The 14090-nt window shown below is 42.9% G+C and overlaps 1 protein-coding gene across 1 annotated transcript in view; it reads left to right on the top strand.

Moving 5' to 3' along the window:
• Positions 1–3491: 3491 nt before the first annotated feature.
• Positions 3492–14090, top strand: part of LOC126982519 (U-scoloptoxin(01)-Er1a-like) — a 40089-nt gene continuing 29490 nt past the window's right edge. The window contains exon 1 of the mRNA XM_050834641.1: positions 3492–3592. The gene's annotated coding sequence lies outside the window, so the exon portion shown is untranslated. The remainder of the gene's footprint in view (positions 3593–14090) is intronic.

The raw sequence follows: 14090 nt of genomic DNA, 5'->3' as shown, positions 1-14090 counted from the left end.
GGGGTGGGGTCAATGAATTGCTTTGTGAAAGGATATGATAGAATATACCGCTCACAACGCAACTCTAATAGATGGAGGCCCGTAGTAGTAAAAAAAAAAAAAAAAGTAGTAGTAGTAGTAGTAGTAGTAGTAGTAGTAGTAGTACTTGTTGTTGTTGTTGTTGTTGTTGTTGTTGTTGTTGTTGTTGCGTTTATTGTTGTTGTTGTTGTTGCGTTTGTTGTTGTTGTTGTTGTTGTTGTTGTTGTTGTTGTTGTTGTTGTTGTTGTTGTTGTTGCGTTTGTTGTTGTTGTTGCGTTTGTTGTTGTTGTTGTTGTTGTTGTTGTTGTTGTTGTTGTTGTTGTTGTTGTTGTTGTTGTTGTTGTTGCGTTTGTTGTTATTGTTGTTGTTGTTGTTGTTGTTGTTGTTGTTGTTGTTGTTGTTGTTCATGTTGTTGTTGTTGTTGTTGTTGTTGTTTTTGTTGCGTTTGTTGTTGTTGTTGTTGTTGTTGTTTTTGTTGCGTTTGTTGTTGTTGTTGTTGTTGTTGGCATAATAGCAATCGTAAAAGTAGTGCTAATGTTTGTAACAGTTGTGTTGATGTTGCTGCGGCTCTTTTGATTTTGGCATTTATAAAGTTCAGCAATGACCGGGTTTGTGGTTGTAGTGGTCGTAATGACGAGAACGGTGACATTAACGGCGAAGGCGGTAGTTGGTGCCAATGGTGATGGGAATGGTGGTGTAGTTACTGTGATGGCTGTGATGCATATAGTGGTGCCGGTGGTGGGTTTTTTTTTTTTTTTACAACAAAGGAGACAGCTCAAGGGCACACAAAAAAGGAAACAATAATAAAAAAAAAAGCCCGCTACTCGCTGCTCCTAAAAAAAATAATCCAAAGCCGAAAGAGAGGTTAATTTCGAAAGGAGTTATTATTAAGTAATTATTATACTGTGGTAGGTGCTCTGTTGTGGTGGTGGAGGTCTCTGGTGGGTTAATATTGAGATGTTGACCTAGGGGTGTCTGTGGGGTAGGCGAGGGTGTGTCAGGGGAGTAGGTGAGGGTGCGGCGCCCAACATAACACAAAGACTGACCCTAAGTCTATATACACCAAGTCATTTCATACGCAGGTTTGTGGGAGGAGACACGGCAGAGGCGTGGTTTATGTGTGACACTGCTTGGAGCCAAACTAGAGAATGTAGAAACAGGGATTTAGAGAAAACGAGGAAAGGCGGACTAATTTAAATCAATCACTCCAACATGCCCTCCCTCACACCCCACATCGCCGTTTGTAGTCACTGAAATTACAGTCACGCAATAGCACAATAAAAAGACATATTTTTTCGTTAGTGGCTTGCCTGAACGCGCTGTGAAAGGCGAGAATGCACATCCAGAGTGCACATACGGACCCAACTTTAGTCACCCCTGAACTGGCGGGTATTTTTTTTCTGGCTCCAAGTGACGTCATCCCGCTGCTCCGCCCTAAAACCGCCTCCTGCGCGTACCGGTCGCAGTTTTGAAGCAGAGTGACTTGACTTGGTATATATAGACTTAGGACTGACCAAAACTTCCAAAAGACCATGAAAACACGCACTACAAGACCTTAACCTGCATTTCTTAAAGATTTCAAGTTACTATAAGGGAAAAAATGTTTCTCTATGGAATAAGGATTCGGTCCAAGAAAGAACACAAAAAATATAGATCCTTCATCATGCCACTGCCAAAAATACGAAAAGGAGCCATTATTTATGTGAAAAAATCCCAACGGTCTGATCAGTTTCTAAAACGTCTTGATGTTAATTTTATCGAAAGTGAAAGTTAAAGATAGAAACTAAACTAAAAAAAATGTAGAATATCGCTGAGCCTCAACATCAATCTATTTCTATACGTGCCGCAGATACAAGAGGAATGGCTTATTCGAAATTGAAGGTATATTAGAGAAGTAAAGGACGCAAAGTAAGCAATATTTCTGCGGCCTGTAGGGACCGAAAGTAGTCAAATAAAGGCAGGGAATTCTTGAAGCAAACAGCCCTTCAGTTTGGATGGGCAGCATGAAGGACACTCCTCCACGACACTCAATTAATTACGCGTTTGCCATTCAGGAAAAGAGAAAGCACTTGTATAGTACTAAAACAAAGAGCAGGTTATGTTACACAATAAATGGGAAAATAATCTATTAAATATGTTATCGTACTTTTTAAAAAATCCCAAATTTATATACAAAATAAGTGTTGTATATATATGAGTGAAAGGGACATAATATCCACTTTGTTAGTGTTCCTGGATAATCGTGTTGTGTCCTAATAACACTTTCTCCAAGTAGATAAAGGATATGGTGGTGGCGGTGTGTGTGTGTGTGTGTGTGTGTGTGTGTGTGTGTGTGTGTGTGTAGGGGTGAAGGTGGAGTATGTGCAGGAGACAGGGCGAGGGTGTGTCAAGGCGTAGATGGGGAACGATATGGGGAGGTGTAGGTTTGCAACACACACACACACACACACACACACACACACACACACACACACACACACACACACACCTGGCCAGGGGAAATGGAGGGAGGGGGAGTATCCTGGAGGGGGCTGGGGGTAGGGGCAGGTCAGCTTCAGGAATGTGGTGCTCCTCTCTCCTCCTCCTCCTACTACTACTACTCTTACTTCTACCAATTCACTTTCTTCCACCTTCTCTTCATCCTACTTGCCTACAGATATTCATTAGCTCAAAGTCCGAGTCCAAACCAGCTTTCAAATACTTCATGTCTACAAACACAAGGGACATTTTACTCTCTAACTTTCTGTACGTCACCTTGCTGGATGTTTTCTTGTTTTTGCCCACTATCTGCCGACCTTAAATCCCCGCCTGACGCAGCACCAACAATAACATGAAGCCCGTACGTCGCGTCTCCGCCCTCCCTCAGCTAATCCATGCCCCGGCTCCCCTTGCACTTTAGAAATGTATTCACATCAGATTTGTTGCTGTGGTTGACATGTGTGTGTGTGTGTGTGTGTGTGTGTGTGTGTGTGTGTGTGTGTGTGTGTGTGCAGCAAAGGTGAGTCGCGCAGGGCGGCCCACAGGAGAGTGAGGGCGGGAGGCCGGCAGACCCTCCGAGAGTCGCGACCTCCCCAAGACCTCATTCCTAGCCCCTCCCCTCTGCCAGACGTTCAACAGCACCTTCTCCAGCCAGTGCCACTTCTCAGGCATCCCTAGCGTTTCTCTCAAAGGTAAGTCCACTACCACCATGCCCCCCAATATTCTTGCAACATAAACAACCTCCTTCACCATCATAAGCATCTGCCATCCCGACCCTCGCGCCTGCCAGCAGCCCTAACGAGCCCTGCACCACCTGGAGGCTGGGCACGGCGGCGGCGGCGGACGAGGGTCACTCCAGGCATGCGCAGAACCCAAGGGCCTTCACCTGACGTCACAAGCATCCGCGCATCCCAGTGGCCAATCCGGCGTGGGTAACCTTGAGTCAACATTTTCATGATTGCCTTTTTCACTGCGGCGTCCACCACTGGCCGAGTCGCGGGCTGGGGGTAGGTATAAAAGGCGGCTCGGGCAGCGGGGCAGCACCACTCCCCGAACCGCCGCCTCTCGGTGCTCACGTGTTTTCTTCTCGCTAAAGGTGAGAGGCACTATCCCCCCCCCTCCCCCTACCACCTTTCACCTCTGCCCTCCTGCTGACTCCTGCTCCTCCGTCTTCCCTCTACCTCCTCCTCCTCCTCCTCCTCCTCCTCATAAACCAGCATCCAAGAATCCTCCACTCTACTTAGATATTTTCAATCTCTTCAACCTCCTCCACCTAACCGCCTGCAGTTTTCCTTCAGGACAGTATCCCACCACCGACACCACCACCACCACCACCACCACCACGCTTGGATTTATCTGTGCTTGTTACTTGCGCTGGTGGTTGAGTTTGACTTTTTGTCTGTTTGTTTGGCTGCATGTGGACGAGCATGACGTGCGTTGTGGTGCTGAAAATGTAACGAAACGGACGAACAGTGAGCAAGTGGACAGTGAGCGATGGCATCCATTACATACACAAAAAAGCATACATACATACATATATACATACATGCATACACACATCCACACATATCATGTTCTTGGCGAAAGTGAACATTTAGAGAACAGTGACTTTTCAGTATATTTCTATTATAATTATTACTATTGTCATTATCATTAATATTATAACGATTGTTGTTACAAGCCCCACTACCACCACTACTAAAATTACTAGTACTCATGCTACTACTACTACTACTACTACTATCATACTGCTAAAAATACCGCCACCACCACAGGCGATCACTTTCCTCTAGGGTGTGAAGTGTCTTTTTGTTTGTCCGTCAGTCTGTCTGTCCAATTATCCCGCGGCGAAGTGAAAGTCCTGCCTCCCCCCCCTGCCCCCTTTCTCCTCGCCTGTTTGCGACTTATTTCCAATGGAACTAGTTTGACGGGGAAAAATTATACCTCCTCTATCACTTGTTTAGTTTACTCTCTCTCTCTCTCTCTCTCTCTCTCTCTCTCTCTCTCTCTCTCTCTCTCTCTCTCTCTCTCTCTCTCTCTCTCTCTCTCTCTCTCCTGTCTTAGTGATCTGTATTTTTCTCCCACGCGCCCACTTGGTCAAGTTTTTCTTCTTCGTTGTTTTTCCCTCGCTAGTTTACTTTCCATTCTCATAATATTTTCCTTTTATCTTAACCCCTTTCTGAACTGTTTGCACTGCTTTGAGTTTGCATGTGTGTGTGTGTGTGTGTGTGTGTGTGTGTGTGTGTGTGTGTGTGTGTGTGTGTGTGTGTGTGTGTGTGTGTGTTTATGTGTGTGTTGCTGCATTTTTTCTTCCGTCTGTTAAACTTTCGCTTCCTCTCGCTGCTTTTTTTTTCTTTCCTTCCCTTACCTTTCTTTATCAAAACGTTTTTCCCTTTTAAGTCTCGTTACGCTCCCTGCTCTCAATTCTCGCTTTCCACCCACGTAAAAAAAAACTCCTCCGTGATGTGGCTATTCCCTATAATTTACATTGCTCGCATTTGAAACTCGCTATCCAGAGGGCGGTTGAGATTTCTAAACAGGTATTTCTCTGCGTATCGACGGTCAAGAGGGCAAAAAAAAAATCTTGAAAGCCGGTCATAGTTATTGAGTCTATCACAGGAAAATCAGCACTACGCCATCAGTAAAATAATAGCTATTGGAACGCTATTGATTTTTTTCACTGGTGGGATTCCGATGCTCTTTTGTCTGCTTGTGATTTGTTGGGTGTAAGAGAAAGGGATGATAAGGTGCCTCAGAGGGTGTTGTGAAGTGTTGCTGGTGTTCGAGAGAGATACTCAGCCCGTGAATATCTACCCGATCGTGCAGTCAGTGATAATTATACTCACTTTAAAACACATGATACAGCGTGCCAAGACACACACACACACACACACACACACACACACACACACACACACACACGTGAGAGAGAGAAAGGGAGGATGGCAGGGCACCTCTGACCCGTAAGGAAGACGAGAGAGAGAGAAGATGCGGGGACCAATAGCAACAATTTCGTGATGTGAAAAGTGAGGCTGAAACTTTCCACCTGTATGTGTGTGTGTGTGTGTGTGTGTGTGTGTGTGTGTGTGGCTGTGGGTGCAAATTAACCACATCCTAACCCCAGCACACACACACACACACACACACACACACACACACACACACACACACACACACACACACATTCTGAGCAAGCCAGACAGAGTAAAAAATAGACGTTTGTTTTTACTGTCGATGCCAACGCCGCTTCAGTCTTCCTCCTTTACTTTTTATCTTTCGTTTTATTTTATTTTATTATTCATTTCCTTCCGTTCCTCTGTATCTTTTTCATTTATTCGTGATTTCTTTCATCGTTCTTCCCATCATTAACTCCTATCAATCTTCCTTCCTTCGTTGCTTCACTCATTCATTCATTCATTCACTTTTTCTTCCGTTACTTTCTTATTTATTTTCCTTCCTTCCTCTTTCTCTCTCTCTTCCTCCTGACCTCTTTATAAAATTCCTTTCTAATTTGAAGGTATGATCTCTCTCTCTCTCTCTCTCTCTCTCTCTCTCTCTCTCTCTCTCTCTCTCTCTCTCTCTCTCTCTCTCTCTCTCTCTCTCTCTCTCTCTCTCTCTCTCTCTCTCTCTCTCTCTCTCTCTCTCCGAAACACGCATAATCTAAACTTTCTCTCCTTTCGTATGAAGATCGTGGGGAGAAAGAAATTATTATTATTATTATTATTATTATTATTATCATTAGTAGTAATAGTAGTAGTCGTTGCAGCAGTAGTAGCAGTAGTAGTAGTAGTAGTAGTAGTTGTTATTTTTGTAAAAGAAGAATTCTAATTATTTTAACCCTCATGAAAATTATTATTACTACTACTTCTACTACTACTATTATTTTTGTCGTTGTTGTTGTAGTTGTTATTATCATTATCATTATTATTATTATTATTATTATTATTATTATTATTATTATTATTATTATTATTATTATTATTATCATTATTGTTATTATTATCATCATTGTCATCCTCATCAATATTGCCTTCCTATCCCAATGGCCACCACCACCACCACCATCACCATCATCATCATCATCATCATCACTATTATTACCTTCCGCTCAGCACGTGAAAGAAAGTGAAAACAGGCAGGAAAAAAAGTGGACACACTCTCCTTCACCTTTTTCACCCTCACTATCTTCATCCTCCTCCTCCGCCTCCTCCTCCACCTCTTCTTGTCTTCCCTCCCTTCCCTTCCCTCTCATCTATTCTTGCCTCCCTTCCCCTCCCTCCCTCTGTTCTTCCTCTTATTCCTGTTTTTCCTCTCCACCTTCCTCTCCACCTCCCTTCTTCCTTCTATTTCTGTGTCTTTCCTTCCTCCTCCCTTTCCCCCTTCTTCCTATTCCTTCCCTCCCACTCGTACTTTCCCTTTCACACATTTTTTCCCACCCTTCCTTCCTTCCTTCTTCTCATCCTCCCATTCCTCCCTTCTCCCACCTACTTCCTTCTCTCCTTTCTTCCATTTCTTCCCTTCCCTCCTCCTTCCCACTCTCCCTTCTTCCTATTCCCATCTTTCCCCTTACCCTTCCTCCCATACTCTCTTCCCTTCCACCCTTCTTTCAACCTCCTATTTCTATATACCTTCTATCTCCTTCCTCCCTCCCTCCCTTACCTTCTCAAACTCTCCATCCCTTCCTTCCTTCCCTCTTCCCATTCTTCCCCTCCATCCTCTCTACCTTCCTCCTTTCCCTTTTCATTATTTTTCTTCTTCTTCCTCTTTACCTTCCTTCTTACCTTGTCTCACCTCCTCCCTTCTTCTCTCCTTTCTTCCTTCTATTCCTCCTTACTCTATAACTTCTTCCAACTTTCCTCTCACCCCTTTTCTTCTTCCTATTTCTGCAGTTCCTTTCCATTCTCTTTTCTTCTTCCTATTCCTATCTTCACCCACCCTCCCTTGGATCCTTTTTTCTCCTTCCTATTCCTGCCCTTCCCTACCTTCACCCTCCCTCCCTTCCATCCTCTTTCCTTCTTCCTATTCCTGCATATTCCCCTCCCTTCCCCTCCCCCCCACAAAAACCTCTCTCCCCCCTACCGGACGTGCGTGAGGTGGTGTCAGACGTGGTCAAAGATTTATATCAGCTGTTCTTTCACCTCCACGTCTTCTAGGGTTTCCTGCTGCAGTCTTCCCCTTCCCCTACCTCCCTGCCACCCCTCAGCCTCCTCCCTCGCCAGCCTTCTGCTCTTCCTCTTCTTCTTCTTTTTCCGCCTCCTCCTCTTCCTCCACCCTGTTCTCCTTGTCCTCCCTCATTTATTTTTCTTGTTCGTTGCATTCTCCTGTTTCTTTTTTTTTCTTCTTTTTTTCCCTTGTTCCCTTGTTTTGTTGTTATTATTATTATTATTATTATTATTATTATTATTATTATTATTATTATTATTATTATTATTATTATTATTATTATTATTATTATTATTATTATTATTATTATTATTATTATTATTATTATTATTATTATCCTTATTCTTCCTAATTCTTCTTCTACTACTACTACTACTACTACTACTACTACTACTACTACTATTACTACTACAACTATTATTGCCGCTATAAATGTTTTTTTTCTTTTCTATTATTTTCTTTGTTACTTTCAATACACCCCGGTACACATACACTCAATTCATATTCCTCCCGAGCCCACTTTCACAGCGGGAGTGAGTGCAAACACACACACACACACACACACACACACACACACACACACACACACACACAGAGCCACCGGTCTCTACCTTCTCTGCCCATCAACCATCTTTATCACTTGTTGTATCTGTTAAGTGAGGACTGCCCCCCTCCCCCCCCTCTCTCTCTCTCTCTCTCTCTCTCTCTCTCTCTCTCTCTCTCTCTCTCTCTCTCTCTCTCTCTCTCTCTCTCTCTCTCTCTCTCTCTCTCTCTCTCTCTCTCTCTCTTACGTGACCTCGCGTCGTGGATGAGCAAGAGGGAGAGAGGGAGGGGGAAGGGGGGGTGAGGGTGAGAGGTCGCAGCATCCCTCTCCCCCCCCCATCCCTCCCTCTCTCTTCCATCCCTCCCTCCCTCCCTTCCCTCACGCCTCAAGGCCGGGATGTTAGCTTTCCAGGATCTTCACATGCAAGGAGTCGTGGTGTTTTTTTTTCATATATTTTTGTTTTTTCATTGTTTTTTTTTCTCCTTCCATCATGACTTGGTTAGATTCACTGTGCTTCGTGGGTTGTGTTTCGTTTTTATATTTTGTTTTTTTTTTCTCTCCTTTTTTTGCCTCGGTTTCTCTTTTTTTCTTGACTTCATTTTCAATTTTTTTTCTTCGCACTTTTTTTTTTTTGGCGTGTTTTTTTTCTAACAGTTTTCGATGTTGTATTGTTGTTGTTGTTGTTGTTTTTCTTCTTCTTGTTTTCCTTCCTTTTCTCTTTTCTCTTCTCTATTTTTCGAACGTTATGATTTTTTTTTATTGTTATTTTGATTTAATTTGCGTGTGTGTTTTTTTCTCAACGTTTTTTTTATATTGTTGTTGTTATTGATGCAAGTAAAAAACTGATTATTTCTAGTGATTTAACGGTGAGAGAGAGAGAGAGAGAGATGCCAAGAAGACCACATATAAAGGTAAATTTCTCTCCAGTCAGACTCCTCCACCCCTCCACTCCTCCCTCCACTCCTCCCTCCTTAGGCTCCTCCACCCACCTTCCACTCCTTCCTCGACTTGCAGCCTCTCTCGTCTTCTCTTCTTTTTTTTTCTCTCCTTCTCCTTCCTTTCTAATCTATTTCACTTTTCCTCTTCACTTCTCCTTTCTCATTTCTTTTCACCCAGCTTTTCTTCTGTCCTTTCCTATTCTTTCTATCCTGTTATTTTCTCTTTTTTTTTCTCTCCTTCACCTCCCTTTCTAATCTATTTCACTTTTCCACTTTACTTTTCTTCTCCTTTCTAATTTCTTTTCACCCAAATTTTCTTCTCTATCCTGTTACTTTTTTTTCATTTCTGATTTCTTTTATTTTTACTTTCAATACCTTTCCTTTTCTCCTTTCTAATCTCTTCTTTCGCATTTCCATCTAACATTTCTTTTGCTCACTTCTGTCTATCTTTTATGTATTTCCACGTTGCGCTTTCTCTTATTTTCTAATTTCTTTTCTCTTTTTCTTCCCATCTAACTTTTACTTTCTGTTCTCGCTTTGTAATTGATTTCCACGTCTCTTCCTTCCTTTCTCATTTATTTTCCCTCATCTCTTGTTCTCTTTTTCCTCCTTTTCTAATATATTCTCAATTCGCTCCTCCATTCTTAATATATTTTCACCAACCTTACTTACCTTTTTTTTCACCCTCCAAATTTGTTTCTTTTTATATCTTTTTTTTTCTATTTCCATCGTGATCTTTTTTTTTTCCTTCTCTGATTCATTTCCATTTCTCGCCTCCTCGTTTTAATTTCCACCTTTTATTTCTTTCTTGTTTCCCCTTTCTATTTTTTTTTTTTGCCATTTCTTCCCTTCTTTATCTTACTTTTCTTCTCCCTTCTCAGAATCTAATTGATTAACATGTCTTTCCGCAATTTCTAAAAGTCCACCTCACCTCTCTTCTCTTCTTAATCTATCTTGCTTCCTCTTATTTCAACTTCCTACCTTTCTTAATTGTTACCTGCTTCCACAACTCTACTGAGACTACACCATAAAATAAGGTATATCGATTAAGAGACTGAATTCTTAATCTATTTTGTTTCCTCTTATTTCAACTTCCTACCTTTCTTAATTGTTACTTACTTCCACAACTCTACTGAAACTACACCATAAAATCAAATATATCAATTACGAGGCTGAAAAACATAGGAAAGAGTGCGATATTAGGGATTACATGTTTAGAAATAGTAGGTAAGACGAAGGGAAACAGGTCAAATCTGAGAAAAGGAGGAAATACAGACGTAGGAGGCGGTGAATGGATTAACAGGTGAACATACAGATGAGAAGTAAGAGGTGGAGGATTATGACTGAGATAGGATTCCAGCGCCACTCTCTTGCTCCTCTTTTTTTCTCTTCCTTTTCACGGTTTATCTCTCCATCAACATTTCCTTTCCGTGTTCATCTTGTTCATCTTAATAGCGGTTCCCTCTTTTGGTTGTCTCCCCCCTCTTCCTCCTCCTCTTCTTCCTCCTCCTTCTCCTTTTTCATTTTTTCATTCTCTCCTTACCTTTCGCCTCTCATCATTTGTCTCTCTTTCTGCTTTATTTGTTTCTCCATGTGTTCTTTTTACTCCTTTTTCTCTTCCTCTTTGTCCCCTTCATCCTCTTTTTTTCTCCTCCTTCTCCGTATCCCCTTACCCCTTACTCCTTCTCCTTTCTTTTTCATTGATATTTCCTCCTCCTCCTTCTTTTCCTTCCCCTCCTCCTCCTCTCCCGTCACCTCCCTCATTCTCTGCCCCTTCTCCATCCTCCTCCTCCTTTCTCTTTCAGTTTCATAAGTTACTTCCATGTTTCTTCCTTCCCTTACAGACCCTCCTCGCCTATTTCAACCTTCATAGATGTATTATTCATCAACAGACATTTTCACACCTCTAAACCCTACATACACGCATACACCCGCGCATACATACATACATACATACATAATGAGGCCTCAGACACACACACACACACACACACACACACAGACACGTGGTCCGGCCTTGGGGATGAGTCTGACGGAGTGACGGGGAAGGGAAGGGAGGAGAAAGGAGGAAGAGAAGAAGGAGGGTGAAGAAAGGGAGATGAGATGCAGGAAGGAAACCGATAAGAGTTGAAAGATGGCAGACAGACAGGAAGGAAAAGGTTATGGAGAGGAGACGAAGAAGAGAAAGGGAAAAGAGGAAGAGACAAATGAGACTAAAGAATGGAAGATGAGAAGCGGAAAGGAAACTGAGAAGAAACAAACAGGAGAAGGGAAGAGGTTACAGAAAGGAGAGATGAAGAAGGGAAGGGGAAAGGGCTGGGAAAGGAAAAGGGTTGCGAGGTGAGGGAAGGGAAGAGGCTGAAGAGAGAGGAGGAGGAGGAGGTTTGACAAGGGGAGAGGTTGGGTAAGGGGAGGAGGAGGTGTGAACGGGTGAAAGTGTTTCGTATGGAGATTAACCACCGACTTGCGGGTTCCCTTCTACACACGAATGAGTGGCGGTCAGGTTTCGTAGTGTGTGTGTGTGTGTGTGTGTGAGAGAGAGAGAGAGGGCTACATTCACCTAATTAAATGTTTTCTCTTCTACACAGGCGAGAAGTGTCACATGTAATTTTTTTTTTGCCTGTCATTCACTACATTTTTTTTTGTCCTCTCTCTCTCTCTCTCTCTCTCTCTCTCTCTCTCTCTCTCTCTCTCTCTCTCTCACGCGCGCACACCCACACACACACACACACACACACACACACACACACACACACACACACACACACACTTACAATGAATGAATTGCGTCATATAATTAAGTAGAGAGAGAAGGGTTATTTCTAGAAAGCCTTCAGGGCAGCTTTCCATATACTACTTACTTGTATCAGTTTATGGAATAGTAAGAGCAGAGGTGGTAGTAGTAGTAGTAGTAGTAGTAGTAGTAGTACAGGTAGCGGTAAATATAAAAAGGAAAGAGAAAATGGGTATAAGAGAAAGAGGAGGAGGAGGAGGAGGAGGAGGAGTGAGAAGACGATGACAGGACGAGCTCTTATCAATTAGTTTTTGTAGCTTTTTTTAACATGGGACCCGTAGCGCCGGTAGGCATCTTGAAGGGGCAGGCTGCTGTTGACGATGACGATTATAACTTTTGCTGGCGTAAGGAACACAACCCTATTCTGGCATTAGAAATAACACACACAAACACACATTTTTCTTTATAATTACTACTATCAATGCAACTACTACTACTACTACTACTACTACTACTACTACTACTTCTACTACTACTGCTACTATTGCTACTACTACTTACTACTACTACTTCTATTACTCCCACTACTACTACTATCGCCACTAACTTAACCACAACCACCACCATCACCACCACTACCACCATCACCACCACCACCACCACCCTTCTTCTCTCTGCATCACACAATTACACTTAACAAGCAACAGATGACGTCATTACACAGATGGCCAGTAATTACCAAGACACATTGACGGTAATTACCACATGGAGGAGAGGAATACACACACACAGGTAGACACACACACACACACACACACACACTACATAAAAAGAAGCGGTTAACGTGTCAAGTTACGGTGGATGGGTCGACGCGTGAGGGCTGCTAAAATTAACGGTGTATTCAGCGGATCTGGTTCCCTGCGGCTTACTAATGACTCCTAATTGGCGCTAATGACTCGAGTACCTTTGTGTCTCGTTTTAAGGTCATTTATTTTTTTCTATCGCCCGTGAAGGTTGGTGGCGGTGTTAAATACATTGTGCGAAGCAGCCTATTTGTTATCTTTGTCAACACACATTGTTTGTAAGCTGTCAACGCATTTGGTAGATGTTCCACTTATGACACGACACACACAAACACTCACACACACACACACACACACACACACACACACACACACACAGACACACACACACGCCGTCTCACATTCATCGCGGTGACAGTTTCAAAAGTTATAATTACCAAAACATCTTACAAGACATCTCAGTTTAACATGTGTCGCTTAGTTCATCCTAAATGTGGACTCAAGCCTCTGCTGTGAGCGGCATATTTGATTATCCACTTAACAATGCAAATATTAGTGTTCGAGAGATTGTGGATGCGCTGTGCAGTGACTCGTGAGCCAGCATTTTCGCCTTGCCCTGGGTCGGTATCAGCTATTTCCAAAGACCAAAAATGAGATCAGTGTGGTTCCAATAAGTCTTTTTAGGGTCTTGATACAGAAGAAGGGTCAAACTAGTCAAACTACCACTAGGGTCATTAAACTACCTAAGGAAATGCCCCAAACTCCTGCGAAGACCGAGGCAAGAGTGTGTGCTTATAGGCGCCGAAGTATTTAAGAATATGTCCTAGTCCTCTATCGGTGTGATGGTGTGTGCAGGGCGGAGTAATGGGCGGGGTGGAGGGGATCCTAACGTGCCTCGCAGTGTTTTAAAAGAGGGAGTGGTTGCGTTGGGGGACGGGGGAAGGAGGTGTCGTGAAGGGAGGGGACTTGAGGGAACTTGAACCTGTCTCTATCTTCAACTGAGTGGTCCAATGTTTGCTCTCCTCCAATTTTTCCTCTTTTTCTATATCTTTTTGCTCTTCTGTGTCTCTTTCATCCTCCTTCTCCTCTGTTTCCTCTTCTGTTAGTTTGCTTTCATGAGGGAAGACTCGTGTCCACTCTGTGTTCCTATGTCTATCTCTTTCCCTTTTCTTTATCACCATTAATCTCTCTCTCTCTCTCTCTCTCTCTCTCTCTCTCTCTCTCTCTCTCTCTCTCTCTCTCTCTCTCTCTCTCTCTCTCAGCGGTATTGGTAATGATTGTGGTGGTGATGGTGGTGGTGGTGGTAATGGTGGTGAGGGTGATTGTGCTGTTTTCGAGGGCAATGATGTTGAAGATAATGATACAATGAAAGTAGAATGTGGACAGTGATTTAATTGTGTTGAACGTGTTCT

Source organism: Eriocheir sinensis, chromosome 51, assembly GCF_024679095.1.
Source record: "Eriocheir sinensis breed Jianghai 21 chromosome 51, ASM2467909v1, whole genome shotgun sequence".
Taxonomy (NCBI): Eukaryota; Metazoa; Arthropoda; class Malacostraca; order Decapoda; family Varunidae; genus Eriocheir; species Eriocheir sinensis.
This window is presented reverse-complemented; position numbering and strand designations above follow the sequence as displayed.